Raw genomic sequence first — 18,217 nt, forward strand, 5'->3', positions numbered from 1 at the left:
TTCTTGAGAACTACAGCAGAGTAACAGGCCCTTCCAGCCGAATGAGCCACATCAATCAATTACACCCATCGGACCAACTAACCAGGTAGTTAATTCCAGTCCTGATGAAGGGTCTTGGCCCAAATTGCCCACTGTCTATTCCTCTCCATGGATGCTGCCTGACCTGCTGAGTCCTCCATCATTTTGTGTGTTGCTCTGGATTTCCAGCATCTGCAGAATCTCTTGTGTTTATAACCAAGCAGTTAAGAGTTTCGTAGTTTACTCCAGTAGTTCAACCAATTAAGCCGCATGTCTTTGGAACGTGGGAAGAAACCGCAGAATCTGGAGGAAACTCAGTCACAGCGAATTCATACAAACTCCTTACAGACACTGGTAGGAAATGAACCGGGGTTGCTTGCACTGTGAAGTGCTATACTAATCACTACGCCACCATTTTACTCCCATTCATTCTAATCCTATATCAATTCCACAGTCTGTCAGCCTCACCCAGTTTCCACCTCTCAGTATACATAATCCTCCACCAATTCCACTCTTCCTACAGTCTGTCAGCCTTCTCCAACTTCCAACTCTCAGCTACACACTGAAAATAATTTCCAGTGACCAATTAACCCACAAGCTGCACATCTCTGGGGTGTGGGAGGAAACCAGAGAACTGGGAAAAACCCAGTCACAGCAAGAACGTACAATCTCCACAAATATAGTGGCTGAGGTCAGGATCTGACCCAAATTTCCTTCAGTTAGGAAATCTGTCATCCCTGCCCACATGCATCTCTAAACCATCATCACTCTATCCTCCTGTTATGTAGGAGGAACACACCAAATTCAGGGCAACAACCTCTATAGTAGTCAGCAAACAAGGCTCAGTGTTTGTCTAACCACCTCCATACATCAACTTCATGGTACAATCAACAAAACAGTTAGACTCTTTAGTTTTAGAGACGCATCAGGAGGAGTGTTTGATGGCTCTGAGCATGCACTTATTGGAGTTTAGAAGAATGATGTGGGAATCTCATTGAAACCTATCAAATATTGAATGGCCTTGAGGGGAAGTGGAGAGGATGTTTCCTATGGTGGGACAGTCCAGGACCAGAAGGCACAAGTTCAAGTTGCTTTTATTGTCATTTTGACCATAAACTGCTGGTACAGTACACAGTAAAAATGAAACAACATTCCTCCAGGACCATAGTGCTACATGAAACAACACAAAACTACACTAGATCATGAGAGACTACAAGACTACACTAGACTACGTAAAACAACATAAAAACTGCACTTGACTACAGACCTGGACAAGGCTACATAAAGTGCACAAAACAGTGCAGGGCAGCACAATAATTAGTAAACAAGACAATAGGCACAGTACAATGTCAGTCTAGACCTTCACTTCAGCTTCAGAATACAGGGATGTCCATTTAAAACAGGGAGGAGGAGGAAATTCTTTAGCCAGAAGATGGTGAATTTGTAGAATCCATTACCACATTCAACCTCAAAGCAGAGGTTGATATGTTCTTGATAATTCAGGGCAACAAAGGTTACGGGGAGATAGCAGAGAATGGGATTGAAAGGGAAAATAGATCAGCCATGGTAGAATGGTGGTGCAGACTTGATGGACCAAATGTCTTAATTCTGTTCTTATGTCTTATAGATCAATTAACCTACTAACCCACACGACTCAGGAATGTGGGAAGACACCAAAAAAATTGATAAAGCGTGTGTGCGTGTGCTTGGGACCTGGAGGGGGTTGAAGATGGGGGTGATCAAATATTGAAGGCATAGAGGAGGAGGGGGAGAAGGGGAGAAGCCACCATTTTCCTAAAATGGGAACACTTATTATTGCTGTCTTTGGATTACGGACTCCCAAGGTGGAACACATGGAGCTGTTCCCCTAGTTTGTGTTGGGCCTCACCCAGCACTGAAGGAAAGCTGAGGGTGGACTGGTCAGTGAGGCAATGGGAAGGGGAATGGGGATGCACTGCAAATGGGACAAGTTGGTCCACTTAGTACTTGTCAGTGATGCTCCACTGGTCTCCTACCACACTGGGATTGAAAGCCTTGCTATATGAGGAGCGTTTGATAGTCCTGGGCCTCTACTCACTGGAATTCAGAAGAATGAGGGGTGGCTTCATTGAAACCTATTGAATGTTGAAAGGCCTCAATAGAGTGGATGTGGAGAGGATTTTTTCTACAGCGAGGGAGTGCAAGACCAGAGGTTCTCAGAATAGAGGGATGCCCTTTTAGAACGGAGTTGAAGAGGAATTCCTTTAGCCAGAGTGGTGAATCTGTGGAAGTCATTGCCACAGGCGGCTGCGGAGGCCAAGTCACAGGTTAATAGATTCTGGATTGGTCATGGTATGATGGGATATTGGGAGAAAGCCGGAGATTGAAGCAGAAAGGGAAAATGGGTCAGTCATGATGAAATGGCAGACTTGATGCACCAAATGGCCTAACTCTGATCCTATATCTTATGGTCTCTGCAGTTTATTTAATTATAAAAATAAAATTTATTCACAGAAAAGTCATGGAGTTATAGAACACTTTAGTTCAAAATCAGGCCCTTCAGCCCATCAACTCTGTGCCAAACCATTATTCTGCCATTCCCATTGCCTTGCACATGTACCTTAGCTCTCCACAACAGAATCATAAGCACAGCACAAAAACAGGCCCAATTCTAGTCACCCGGTCTGGCACCACCCTGCCCAGTAATGGGAAAACCCATCCCTGTCTCCTTCCCCTTTACATCCCTGCGTGCTGAGAAAAGGAGGGAGTGTTGCAGAAAGTAAATTTAAAATTCGGAGAGTGTTGCGCGTTGTCACCGCTTTCTGAGTAACAGGCATTTTTAGCATATTACACACACACGGGGGGGGGGGGGGGGGAGGGAAAAAATGAACAGAGTTTATGCTCCCAGAGTATTAAGCCAGTGTGCGGGCCAGGATTTGTATGGAGCTAACAGCTAGTCTGTTTTCTATTAGATTCAATAGCCAAATAAGGGTGGTCTCATCAAGCCTTTGTCTGTATTAAAGGATGACATCATCTACATCATGAAAGGGAGAGTTTTATCAGCCAAATCAAATTAAAACTTCAAATGCAAATCCTTATGTTTAACTTTCCTCTACCAGTACAGTTGGACACTCTCCAGCAGTGCAGCCTGGCACAGTATTAAGGCAAGCTCACAGAGCAGCCTCTTGTATGCATTTGCATTCTAATTATCACAGGATTTGGCCTTTTCTATTTGCTTTTCTTTCTTTCCTAATTTTGGAACATGGTTATGAAATCTTCAGACGAGGACAATCTTAACACACACTTGCCATGGAAAGCTCCAATTTGCCAATTAATTTCTCACTAGATGGCCTAAGGTAGCAGATCAAGGCTCAGCCAGAGAGAGAAAGAACGAGGGAGAGAGAGAAGAATGTGAGAAAATGAGCGAAGGAACATAAGAGAGAGGAATTATGAGAGAGACTGAAAGAGAGGGAGTGAGAGCAAGAGAGAGAAACAGAGAGGGAGAAACAGAGCAAAAAGAGTGAGCGAGAAAGAGAGAAAAACTGCCTTCAGGTAAACAGGGAACTAAGCAGAGCCTGGCAAGAAGGGAAGATAAGACATTGTTTTGGATTAGGAAACAGTTACCAAGGAAACAGTTGCTAATTAACTATGCTTGGCCAACAGAAGGGCAGGACAAAGGAAAGGCAGTTAAAGCAGGCGCAGAATGTAGGCTGCACAACATTTTACACAATTTTCTACTCTCCCATAACAGACGTGCCCAAGTCTTGGCTGGGATTCGGATGCACTTGGCAATTAAATGGGGTCATATGAGTAAAGAACATGGGAAATAATCAAAGAGAGACAAACACAGAAGGACACAGAGACAGAGAGCGAGAAAGAGGGTGAGAGAGAGAGAGAGAGATAGAAAGAGTGAGACAGAGAGAGAGAGGGAGAAAGAGAGTGAGAGAGAGTGTGTGTGAGAGAGAGAGAGAGAGGAGGGAGAGGAAGAGGTAGTGAGAGGCAGACAGAGTGAGAGAGAGAGAGACCTAAATTAACAAAGTGCTCTCTATATCCACCATATCTACAAAATAGCACAAAGGTGTTGAAATGCATGCACAGATACGGTGCAGGAGGTTGTGCGTGCACAGCAGGATTCCACAAACAACAGTGTGGCAACATACACAGCGGATTTTGGTTAATTGGGACACATGGTGGATAGTACATTTTGGCCCAATTAAGTGACTGCCCCAATTAGCCAAGGTTTCATGGTAATAGTTAAAAATGTATAAAAAAGACAAACTACCATTTAACTGGTAACAAATCACATATTTAATGCAGAACATATTATAATATGACCTATGTTAATCCAGCACTATAAAACCACGTGTTAGTTTGTAAAGGTTAATGAGGTTAATAAGTTCACTGAGTGTATGCTGGCATTGTACTCGATTGGTAAACTATCCATTCTTAGCACCTTAAAACATTGAGGTTTAATACTTTTCCCAATAACCAGCAATTCCTTTTATTCGTTCCTGACATATTTGAAAAACACAACTGAGTTATGTGACCCATTGCTTTCTTTGAACCAAATAGTGCTGTGTATTTGTAGCACAGGAAACCATCCAGTGTGGCACGATTTTTATAAAAAGGCCCGTTTCATTGGCATTGTAGATGTCATCTGCACAGAACTGTTGAAGCAAGTTGGGGAGTTCTGTAGATTTCCATGTTTCTGCACTTAAAGCAACAGAACAATCTTGTCACGTGCTTTCTTCAAAGTAATGTTGTGCCTACATTTCCATCAAGACAACCAACCATCAGTTGCTTTAAAATCTTCGTAACCCAGATACTTTGCTAGCTTCTCTGACTTGTTTTTTTAACGTTGCTCCACTGGCGTGAACACCTCATCCAGTTACAATGGAAAACCACTGAATGAGATCCTCCGCCACATCAGGATCCTTACCTTCATACTTTCTTTTTTGGGATGTTCCTGTTGTCCTTTGCATAATGCCCATTCTTCTCAAGGTTTATCTTGCTGATGATCAGCGTGCATCTGTAGATTTTGGCACACCAGTTATGTCCGCCAGCTGATGGTGGATGGTGTTAGGCGGATGGCTTTTAATTTGGTCCAGTAGGGTAATTTTTTCAGCTAGTGTCAATGTCCTTTCATGGCAAGGGTCTCAAGAAATTTTTTTACAGTCAAAAGCACAAACTTATCAATAATCACATCCATTTGGCCCAAATGGACAACACAACACAAGCAACTGCTCACCATAAGCACAGTGTAGAATCTCACGGCCACACAAGTGCACATGACTACGATCTCCTATCCTAATTAAATGGCTGTATCCCAAATAAACAAATGGAATCCCAGAAATTTGCTCAATTTGCTTTTGTTCTGAAAGAGTTGTCACAAATAAGCAGTTGCGCCAATTAGCCAATTAACCAAAGCCGAATTAACCGGAATCCACTGTATTGTGTGATGCTGGTTCAAAGATTTTTCCTTTGTTTTGTTTTGAGGATGTGGGATGCAATAACAATGCCAACACACTGACCATTGAACCCTATACACCTCGGCTTGCTTGGCCACTTCAGAGGCCCAGTCAACTCCACAGTCGTGGGTCTGAAGTCAAAGGGAAGTCGGATGGGGAAGGAGGGACTTTTTTCCCCAAGAGATACAGCATGGAACTAGCTGTATCACTCAGTGACCCACCTTATTTAACCCTAGCATAATCATGGTAGAATGACCAATTAACCAACTAACCGGTGACTTTGGGCTGTGGAAGGAAACCAGAGCACCTGGAGGAAACCCACACACTCACAGAAAGGATGGACAAGCTTCTTAGAGAGGATGCAGAAAGTTAACTCCGTTCTCCGACGCCCTGAGCTGTAACAGCATTGTGCAGACTGCAACATTACCATGGACCCTCCTCTCCGGAAGGATGAGGGAACCAGGTAGCACCGTTTAATGATAACATGGCTGGTTTCATATTGTCATGTGCACAGAGATAGAGAGGAAAAACTTCTGTTTTGCTTACAGATCACTTCACCACATCAGGACATCCGAGATGGTACAAAGGGAAAAATGGGAACAGAATACAGAGTTACAGTTACAATGTGCAGGTCTGGTGGACAAGCAGGTGCAGGAGACATGATGAGGTAAATTGAGAGATGAAGAGTTTATATTTAATGTACAAGAGGATCTTTCAAGAGTTCTATAACAGTGGAGAGCATTCTGGCTGGTTGCATTGCTGTCTGGTATGGAAGGTCAGAAAAAGCTGGAGGAGGTTGTAAACTCAGCCGGCTTCATCATGGGCACTAGTCTCCCCAGGATCAAGGACACCTTCAAAAGGTGATGCCTCAGAAAGGTGGCATCCATCATTAAGGACCCCTGTCAACCAGGACGTGCTCTCTTCTCATTGCTGCCATCAGGGAGGAGATACAGGAGTCTGAAGACACAAACTCAACAATTCAGGAACACCTTCTTCCCCTCCACCATCAGATTTCTGAATGGACATTGAACCCATGACCAGTATTTTTTTCTCATCTTTTGGCTTTCCTTATGCACTACTTAAATTTAATTTTAATATACATTTATTGTAATACCTAATTAAAAAAATGATAAATCACAATCTACTGCTGCCACAAAACAACAAGTTTCGTGACACACGCCAATGATTCTGAACAGGGGGATAGAAGCAGCCCTTGAGCCTGATGGTACACGTTTTCAAGCCTTCGTACCTTCTGCCCGGTGGAAAGGGGTTCTGATTGATTAGTCGGCAGAAAATGCAGAGTCCACAGAGGGAAGGCTAGTTTTCACAATGACTGAGCTGTGTCCACAACCCTCTGCAAGAGCAGTTCCTGTACCGAGGCCTGACGCATCCAGTCAGGAGGCACTCTACGGAGCATCAGTACAAATTGATGAGGGCCAACAGCAACATGCCGAATTTTCTTAGCCTTCTAAGGAAGTTCAAGGTTAATTTATTATCAAAGTGCATATGTTACCATATACAACCCTGAGGTTCATTTTCTTGTGGGCATTCACAGTAGGCAACATAATAGAATCAATGGAAAGCTACATAAATAACCAACAGGCAAAGCAAACTGCAAATACAAAAAAAATCAAAATGATATACAGATAAACAGACAATATTGAAGAGCCTTTGAAAGTGAATCCAAAGGTTGTGCAATCAGTTCAGTGTTGTGGTGAGTGAAGTTATTCCCACTGGTTCAGGCTCCTCATGGTTGGGGGGGGGGGGGGCCGGGGGGGTAGTAACTGTTCCTCAACTTGGTGGTTTGGGTGCTGAGGCTCCTGTACCTTCTTCCTGATGACAGCTGTGAGAAGAGAGCATGGCCTGAATAGTGGGGGTCCTTAATGATGGATTCTGCTTTCCTACGACAGTACTCCTTGTAGACGTGGTAGAGGTGCTGGTGTGCTTTACTGGCCAAAGGGTCTACATGGTTGAACCAGGACAAGCTTACTAGTGATACTTACACCTCAGAACCTGAAGCTGTCAACTGCCTCCAACTCATCCCAGCCGATACGCAGAGGGGCATGTACACTGTACTCTGCACCACTTCCTCAGGTCAATGATCACCGAGGGAAAGATCTGCCTTGACACCAGGCTCTCTCTCCTCCCTGAACTCCATCTTGTCATTAGTTGTTATCACACCAAATACAGTGATGTCACCTGCAAGAGTCATACCGCACAGAAACAGGCCCCTCAGTCCACCCAGTCGAAGCCAGCGGTGTCGCCCAGCGAGCTAGTCCCAGCTGGCCACGTTTGGCCCAGAGCCCTCTACACCTCTCCTTTCCATCTAATTATCTAAATGGTGTTTTAAATGTTACTAATGTGCCCTTCTCAACCACTGATTCTGGCAGCTCATTCCTTTTGTAAAGAAGATGCCTCCTTTTAAATCTCTCATTTCTTATCTTAAACCTAATGGTTCGTGTTTTTAGCCCCTCCCAGTGAAAATGACTATGTGCTTTTACCTTGCCTATGTCCCTCATGATATTATATACAGTGGATTAATTGGACCACTGGTTAATCGGGACAGCCATTTATTAATAAAGAACAAACTAATTGAGAAGGTAGCCAGGATTCATTTATTTGGGGCACTATGCTGCTTAACTGGAACGAGACTGTTGTGTGGCCGTTTGACACTTCACCAACTATGTTTGCTCTAAGCATGGTGCAGCATAGTTGTGTGTGTTTCTAGTCAAAAAGCAGTGATTTTTGTCACTGATAGTTGGTGAAAAATAAGCAGTAAGACAATTCAGAACTCTCTTGCTCACTGCAGTTTCAAGCATTCAGACTTAAAGATGCCAGAAACAGCTGGGCGTGAAAATAAAACAACTCGACTACTTTAACAAGTTAGGACCTATGAAGACTTTGAAGACATCGACAATCATCTTGACTGTTACAATGAAAATGACTTGGAGGATGCAATTGTCGAAAGCATTATATGAAGGCTGTCCATTACCTACACTACATATCTGTACTGATTTTGTTCATTTACAGTCAATCAAAAGATCACTGGATGAATTCCTCAGTTCATAACTATCAGGACATTATACAGTTTTATAGTCCTGCAGTGGTATTGACAGTGGTCCAACTTGCTCTGTATTTCATTTAAACACATAATTTTTTACTCAGTTAAATGGTAGTTTTCTTTTTTTAATATACCTTTTTAACTTAACATGAAGATTTGGCTAATTGGGGCAGTCCCTTAATTGAGCCAAAATGTACTGGTCCCAAAGTGTCCCAATTAAGAGGAATCTACTATTCCTTTACTAGGACACCCTTCCATCTCCTATGCTCCAGGTAATAAAATCCTCATTGACATAACCTCTCCTTGTAATTTAGGCTCCCAGGTCGAGGCAATGCCCTGGTAAATCTTTTCTGCACTCTTTCCAGCTTAATAATATCTTTACTATTACAGGGGACCAAGCCACTACACAATATCTCAAGTGAAGCCTCATCAACATCGGATATAACCGCAACCTTCTTACCATTATTGCTTAGTGACAGGTGCTCAGTCATTGACTGTGAAAGCAGCATTTTTCTTGAATTTAAACTGCTTCAAAATCAAAAACTTGCTAAAAGCAGAATAAAATTCAAGGTATTTACCCTATCTATACCCTATGTAGACAAGGTAAATGCAAGCAGGCTTTTTCCACTGAGGATAAGTGGGACTACAACTAGAGGTCAAGGGTTAACAGTGAAAGGTAAAAAGTTAAAGGGGAACATGAGGGGAAACTTCTTTACTCAGAGGGTGGCGAGAGTATGGAGCCTCTTACCAGCGCAAGTGATGCATGCAAGCTCGATTTCAAAGTTTAAGGTACATGGATGGTAGGGGTACGGAGGGCTATGGTCCCAGTGCAGGTTGATGGGAGTAGGCAGTTTAAGTGGCTCAGCACACACTGGATGGGACAAAAGGCCTGTTTTCCATGCTGAACTTTTCTATGACTGCATAGACCACAGAATATTTTCAAATTTTTTAAAAGTCGTCTTCTTACTTATGGTCTTTAACACTTTTAGGAAAAGCTGCCTCATTGGGACTCTGAAAAATTAATCCAAATCATCACATTTTCCCCTCATTTTCCTGGAAGGATAGTTTGCAAGTTGGGCTTGAACCAAGATAATGACCAAATGCACATTTTTCTCTCACCTGCATGAGTCATACACTATTAAAGTCCTTGAATAAACACACACTTCCTCCAAAGTCACTTTGCTACCAACCCAGTTTCCATCAGATGGCCTAGAATCAGACACTCCCCGCTCCATCTATCACTTGCCTGTTCTTTCCCTATTTGTCTGTAAATAATTTATACACTCTCCCTGTGACCATGTGGGTTTCCTTTGGATGCTCCAGTTTCCACCCACATTCCAAAAATGTAAGGGGTTAGTAAGTTAATTGTTCACATGGGTGTAACTGGGTGGCATGGCTCGTTGGGCTGGAAGGGATGGTTCCATCTGTTAGAGATCCTGCATCTCTAAACAAAAAATTACTGCATGTAAAATCCAAACACCTTTCACAATTTCATAATCCTTCCCTTCATAAGATGTCTTTTGCATCACCTTCAATTCAAGGTCCACTCATGTCCATACTCACCCCAAGTTTTCCTGCTGATCCAGGCCTCTGCATTACTCAACCACCCGGGAGACGGCTATGTAGCATCAACACCAGGACCACCAGACTCAAAAACTGTTACTTTCCCCAAGCAGTGAGGCTGATCAACACCTCCACCCACTAACCGACCCCTCCACACCCCCAACCACCACTACTTTATCATTTCCTGTCAGAGTCACCTTGTGTACAGACACTCCTGTGCCTAGCATCACTTTATAGATATACAATCAATATATATATTTATATTTATTGATTTTTAAAAATTATTTTGTTTCTTTTTTTGTGCTGCATCAGATCCGGGGTAGCAATTAATAATCCTCCTTGTGTGCAGGGAATATCATTCAATTATCTTGAATCTTTTGGCCTCTTATTACCTCATTTCAATGCACACAGATTCTGTACCTGAAGATTTGAGCCACCATGGTTTCACACTGCTGTGAATTTGTTCTCCCCCCCCCCCCATCCCCTCTTTACACTGGCCACCTCCCGTCTACTCTCTCAACCCAGAACATCGACTGCTTATTTCCCTGCTTATCCTGAGTTCCTCCAGCAGCTCCTTTCCTAATCCAGATTCCAATGTCTCCATTTTCTTGTGTCAACACAACTGTGTTCATGCACAAATGCACACACTAAACAAGTGCATATGAACAACTGAACAAGTGTAAATTCTATTCTGTAACTTTCTCCATCTACAAGGAGTGCCACCCCAGAAAAGCAACGTCAATCTTCAAGGACTCCTCACATTCCAGTGTTCTTCTCGCTGCTGCCTTTGGGCAGGAGACTTAGGTCCAACACCACCAGGTTCAGGAACAGTTATTGCCAGTGTGGGTAATAACTTCACTCACCGCAATTCTGAGCTGATGCCACAATCCATGAACTCACTTTCACCAACTCTACAAATCATGTTCTTCGTATTTTTTATTTATTTACTTATGGATTTTAGATTTGCAGAGATTGTCTTCTTTTGCACATTGATTGTTTGTCAATCTTAGTGTGGAATTTTTCATTAATTCTGTTGTTCCACTGTGTATGAAAGTCAATCTCAGGCAAGTATATGGCCATAAATATGCACTTTGGTAATAAATTTACTTTGAATATTTTCTTGTAAACGCCTGCACTATGGCAACATGGTGGAGATATGCCTGTACCAAAGGAGGTGTAAGGTCACCCTTGGCCAAGGTGTAGCACCTGCTTAGCCCCTGCCCCCAACCAGGGCAATGTGAAGCCATGGGAGCAGGTGGTGGATGGTCATATGAGCAGCTGGTGCATATCACAAGTCCTGGTTATGAGACAACTGATGCCAGGCAGACAATCTCTGAAAAGTACTGGTGATGTCTTCTAAAGACACTGCCCAGAAGGTGGCAATGCCAAACCACTTCTGCAGAAAAAAATTGCCAAGAGCAATCATGGTCAAAAAGACCATGATCCCCCACGTCCTACGACATGGCACATAAGAATGATGATGAATAACTTTGGCGACTTTGTGTCAGGAATAGGAGAACAAAAATTGTGTTGTTTCAAAACGTCTGCACTTATAACTTCAATGAATGACAAAGAAGATTGTACATGGCTCATTTCTTTCAGAAAACTATACACTTAGCTGCGGACAAATGCCATTTGAGCACAGGCACAGATTTAATAGTAAGCTCCAAACCAACTGCATAGCAGATGGGCAGAAATATTTACACAGCATGAAAATTTTGGACAGGCTACTGACGACTAAAGACATTAACATTTTAACAAAGTAACTGCCATCTGACACTGCTAAAAGTTGGCTTTAAAAGAAATGGATTTGGACCCCATATTTAAGAAAGATGTGCTAGCATTGGAGAAGGTCCAGAGGTGGTTCATGAGAATGAATCTGGAATGAAAGGGTTAACATGTGAGGAGCGATCGATGGCTCTGGACCTGTACTTGCTGCAGTTTAGAAGAATTACGGGGGAATCTCATTGAAACCTATCGAATATTGAAGGGCCTACATAGAGTGGACATGGGAGCGGACACTGGATGAACTCGTCCATCAATAACTATTAGGAACTAATACAGTTGGCCCTCCTTATCCACGAATTCCGCATACACGAATTCAACCAACCGCAAATCACGAAAACCCGGAAGTGCTCTTCCAGCACTTGTTGTTCAAGCATGTACAGACTTTCTTTTCTTGTCATTATTCCCTAAACAATGCAGTATAACAACCATTTAACGTAGCATTTACATTGTATTAGGTATTATAAGTAATCTGGAGATGATTTAAAGTATATGGGAGGACGTGCGTGGGTTAACGTGGATCGGGATCGAAAAAAATCGGAAGTTCTCTTACTAAGTAAGTCGGAACAGGTACATCCGGTATTATTTAGTGTCAGTTAGTCAAATGTTTGCCTTTGTGTATAGTATATATTTTACCTTTCTATGCATATAAAACGTTTAAGAACGTGTGTTTCAGCACCGGACTCAGGAACGGAAGTTGTTGGGACTCGGGACAGATTGTCCCCGAGCGCGTTCTCCACCGTGCCAGGTTGATGTGGAGGATCAATAACCAAAACCCCAAAACCCAATAATTAAACCATTGCGTTGCTTAGTAATAATTATAGCTTTTATCGGGGCAGAGCCTTTCTCACGTTAACCTTTAAAATTGTTCGGATCGTTGACCGACGTAGCCAAACGCTTTTACAATGACCGATGGCGTTTCACCTCTTTCCGATCACTTTATTATTTCCACTTTATTTTCAATCGTATTCGTGATTATTCTCATGAACAGAAACACTGCGGATTCAGATCTCTGCTGCTGGATCCTAAGGTCCAACGCACAGGTTAAACAAGGTCTGCGGTTCCGCTGGATCCTAAGGTTCACCGCATTGAAACAGGTTGAATTAGGGACTTGAGCATCCGTGAATTTTGGTATCCGCGAGGGGTCCCGGAACCAATCCCTCACGGATAAGGAGGGCAGACTGTATAGTTTTATAGTACTGTGGTAGCATTGGTAGTGTTCTAATTTGTTCTGTATTTTGTTTCAATACATAATTTCATTTTTATACCTTTTTAACTATTTCCTTGAAACTTTGGCTAATTGGGACAGCCGCTTAATTAGGTCAAAATCTACTGGTCTCGATGTGTCCCAATTTACTGTAATCTACTGCATTAGTTTTGAGCCCTGACACATTCTTCAATAACACAAGAGATTCTGCAGATGCCCGAAATCCAGAGTAACACATATAGATGCAGGAGGAACTCAGCAGGTCAGGCAGCATGTATGAAAAGGAATAAACGGATGGCATTTGAGGCTGAGACCGTTTATCAGGACTCAACTCCATTCTACACTTTCGGCCCAGAGGAAGTTCCTCAGCACGAATTGTTGATTGTTTATTCCTTTGCATACATACTCTTTCACCTGTTGAGTTCCTCCGTCAATTTTGAGTGCATTGATCTACATTCATCTGTAAATTCAAGGGTTATAATTTATTTTCTACAAAGTGTTCACAGCAGTGAGAAACCATCGGTCAGGTACAGAATCTGTGTGCATTGTGATGAGAGGCATCAGAAGGCCAATCTACACAGGGCTGGAACAGTAGAAGACTTGGACAGAGGACAGAAAGGAGGAACGAGTGAACCTTGATGCAATAGGGAACTCAGAAAGAGGTATGATTGGTGAAAGGTTCCTAGATGACACATACAATATTCCTTGGACAGTTTCCTCTACAATAACGACGTGGAAGTCAGCCAATGAAGAGCCCGATATAATTCAGTATTGACTATAAGACGTACAAACATAATTAGGTTATTTAGCCCATCAAGTCTGCTCCACCATTCCATCATGGCAGATTTATTATTCATCTCAACACTACTCTTTCTCCCCATTACCGTCAAAGGATATGGTGATAAAGCAGGCGTATGGGATTGAGCGGGATCCGGGATCAACCGCTATGGAATGGCCTAATTCTGCTCCTTTGTCTTATGGTCTAACCTTTGATGCTCTGACTAATCAAGAACCTATCAAACTCCGCTTTAAATATACCCAATGGCTTGGCCTCCACAGCTGCCTGTGGCAATGAATTCCACAGATTCACCACCCTCTGGCTGAAGAAATTCCTCCCCATCTCTATTCTAAAGCAATGCCCTTGTATTCTGAGGCAGCATCCTCTGGTCCTAGACTCCCCCACCATAGAAAACATCTTCTCCATGACCACTCTATCTAGGCCTTTGAATATTCAATACGTTTCAATGAGATCGCTTTTCATTCTTCTAAACTCCAGCGAGTACACACCTAGACCAACAAACACTCCTCATACGTTAACCTTTTCATTCCTGGGTTCATTTTCATGAATCTCCTCTGCACCCTCTCCAATTCCAGCACATCCTTTCTTAGATAAGGAGCCCAAAACTGCTCACAATACTCCAAGTGAGACCTCACCAGTGTCTTATAAATACTCAGCATCATATCCTTATGCACATTCTCATCCTCTCGAAATTAATGCTAACATTGCTTCCCTCACCACCAACTCAACCTGCAAGTTAACCTTTCAAGAATTCTGTATAAAGACTCCCGTCCCTTTGCACCTCTGATTTCTGACTTTTCACCCTTTTAGAAAAAGGTCTATGCCTTTATTCCTTCTGCCAAAGTGCATGACCATACACTTCTCCACACTACATTCTATCTGCCATTTTTTGTCCATTCTCTCAATTTGTCTTCCTTCTCTCCATTGTGAGACCCATTGTAGATTGGAGGAACACTTCATCAAGCACCTCTACTCCATCTGCCAAAAATGGAACTTTCCAGTGGCAAACCATTTTGATTCTGATTCCCATTCCTGTTTTGACATGTCAGTCCATGGCCTCCTCTTGTGCCACTGTCAGGGTAGAAAAACAACACCTTACATTTCGTCTAGATAGTTTTCAACCCGATGGCATGAATATCTATTTCTCTTTCTGGTACAAAAAAATTACCCTCCTCCTCTCTCTATTCCCTACTAATGAGTCGTGATGAAGGGTTTTGGCCCTAAACTTCAACTGTACTCTTTTCCATAGATGCTCCTGGCCTGCTGAGTTCCTCCATCATTTTGTGTGTGCTGCTCCTCCATCCTGAGAGTGGACTCTTTTGGCAGCAAACGGGAATGTGGGTAAGATAAAATCTGTTAGGAGAGGGAGATGTAAATGGTTATCACCAACTTAATGGGCTGAAGGGCATGCTTCCTGGCTGATCTCTATAAGCTTTAAATTTAAATCAAGCACTGGGGACAAGGAAACCTGAGAAACCAGATCAACTATAAATGGATGACAGTTCAACAGAGGAAAGTACTTAACTTTTTTTTTGCCTCGGTAGAACACAGGTTCACTGAGAATTAAAACTTACAGTATCTTTATGTGTGACTGTGGTTAAATCTGTTTTGAATTCAGAGAGCACAATTTGTTCTCCTAGCAAGATAAAAACCAGATAGATTTATTGAGAGTCATATACTGTGTGGGAAATGGATTAACTCCTCCTTTCCTGCAAACTGATTAACAAGAGATCTTTCACATCCACCTGCAAGGAGCAGAGATTAACGTCCAAGCTGATCCATGGATATGATGTTAATGCAGCCATCAAGGACATCTTCAAGAGGTGGGGCCTTGAGGAGATGGCCTCCATCGTAAGAACCCTCATCATCTGGGACATGAAGAAAGAAGCTGCAGAAGGTTTTAAATCTAGTCAGCTCCATCTTGGATACAAGCCTACGAAGTACCCAGAACATCTTTAGGGAGCGGTGTCTCAGAAAGGCAGCGTCCATTATTAAGGACCTCCAGCACCCAGGGCAGGCCCTTTTCTCACTGTTACCATCAGGTAGGAGGTACAGAAGCCTGAAGGCACACACTCAGCGATTCAGAAACAGCTTCTTCCCCTCTGCCATCCGATTCCTAAATGGACATTGAATCTTTGGACACTACCTCACTTTTTAAAAAATATACAGTATTTCTGTTTTTGCACGTTTTTAAAATCTATTCAATATATGTAATTGATTTACCTGTTTATTATTATGATGCTTTATTTTATTTATTATTTATTTTCTCTGCTAGATTATGTTTTGCATTGAACTGCTGCTGCTAAGTTAACAAATTTCATGTCACATGCCAGTGATATTAAACCTGATTCTGATGTCCTCTTTCAGAATCAGGTTTAATAACATTGGCATATGTCATAAAATTTATCAACTTATCAGCAGCAGTGTATGTTTTTATATATATAGTCCAAAAGCAGAAATATTTTTTTTTAAAGTGAGGCAGTGTTCATGGGTTCAATGTTCATTTAGGAATCGGATGGCAGAGGGGAAGAAGCTGTTCCTGAATTGCTGAGTGTGTGCCTTCAGGCTTCTGTACCTCCTGCCTGATGGTAACAATGAGAGGGCATGTCCTGAGTGATGGAGGTCCTTAATAATGGACGCACCATTCTGGGGCAAAGAAGTTTTGGATATTGTGGAGGCTAGTACCCAAGATGAAGCTATTTTCACAACTTTCTGTAGCTTCTTTCAATCCTGTGCAGTCGCTTGCCCCCCACCTCCATACGAGACAGTGAATGCTCTCCACAGTTCATCCAGACAAGTTTGAGTGTCGTAGGTAACAAACCAAATCTCCACAAACTCCTAAATGAAATATAGCCGCTGCATCGATATGTTGGGACCGGGTTAGATCCTCAGAGATCTTGACACCAAGGAACTTCATTACTACCATCAGGGAGGAGGTACGGGAGATTGTCCCTCAATGTTTTAGGGACAGTTTCTTCCCCTCTGCCATCAGATTTCCAAACAATCCATGAGCACTTCCTATTTTGTACTATTTATTCTGTAACTTATAGTAATTCTGTTTTTGCATTGTACGGTTGCCGCACAACAATAATTTTCATGTCATAGCTGATGAAAGCAAGTCGGTGGAGAATGGCGTGGAATTAGTCCACACTGTGGCTGAGTTGGGCTGACTGGCCTTTCTGTACTTTGTAAACATGTGCAGGTAACTACCTCACAGGTGAGTGATGCTGGCATCGGAGAGGAGGTCGACAAGAATGATCCCAAGAAGAGGAGTTATCATATGAGGAGGGATCTCATTAAAACCTATTGAATACAGAGCGGCTGTGGAGAGGGTGTTTCCAATAGTGGTGGAGTCTAAGACCAGGGGCCACAGCCTCAGAATAAAAGGACATCCATTTAAAACAGAGATGAGGAGCAATTTTGTTAGCCAGAGGGTGGTGAATCTGTGGAATTCAATGCCTCAGACAGCCGTGGAGGCCAAGTCATTGGGTAGATTTAAAGTGACATTGGTAGTTTTTTGATACCAGGTCATCAAAGGTCATGGGGAGAAGGTAGGAGAATGGGGTTGAAGGGGAAAATAAGAACCCCATGACTGAATGGAGGAGCAGACTTGATGGGCTGAAGGGCCTGATTCTGAACCCATGTCTCTTTGGTATTATTATCTTGTATGTCCAATGCTTCTGGATGAGCTATCTGTGGGCACGTGTACTTGCACAATTTCTAATCATACCGATGGAATGCAATGGCTTATGATAAAGCTACAGTTGGACATATTAACATATTGAGAGTGGACAGATGGCTGGCAAATGTCAAAAGCATTCATGATAATATACACCAAATCCTTAACTTTCTCTATGCATTTTTACATTGCAGTTCAAAATATTGCTTTTATTTTGTCCTGTAATTAATCTCAAGGTAGCACATGCATTGAGATTAGGGCTAGGGTCATCACACAGGGCATGTCCTTGTCCCAATGCTACCATCAAGGGGCCTGAAGACACACACACGCACACACACACACAATGATTCAGGAACAGCTTCTTCCCCTCCGCTATCAGATTTGCATTTCACTTACAAAGTTTAAAGTAATTTTATTATCAAAGTACATGCAGTATATGTCACCATATACAACATGTAGATTTGTTTCCTTGCAGGCATACACAGTAAATTCAAGAACTATAGTAGAATCAATGAAAGACCGGGCCCAACAGAACAGACAAACACCCAATGTGCAAAACACAGCAAAGTACTCAAATACAAATAATAATAAATAAATAGACAATAAATATTGGGAACATGAGATGAAGAATCTTTGAAAGACAGTCCACAGGTTGTGG

General features: G+C 42.5%; 1 protein-coding gene across 8 annotated transcripts in view; it reads right to left on the reverse strand.

The window, feature by feature from the left end:
• Positions 1 to 18,217, reverse strand: part of LOC132397425 (transcriptional enhancer factor TEF-1) — a 296,691-nt gene that overhangs the window by 147,265 nt on the left and 131,209 nt on the right. The window lies entirely within an intron of this gene.

The sequence above is a fragment of the Hypanus sabinus genome, chromosome 7 (genome assembly GCF_030144855.1).
Source record: "Hypanus sabinus isolate sHypSab1 chromosome 7, sHypSab1.hap1, whole genome shotgun sequence".
Lineage (NCBI taxonomy): Eukaryota > Metazoa > Chordata > Chondrichthyes > Myliobatiformes > Dasyatidae > Hypanus > Hypanus sabinus.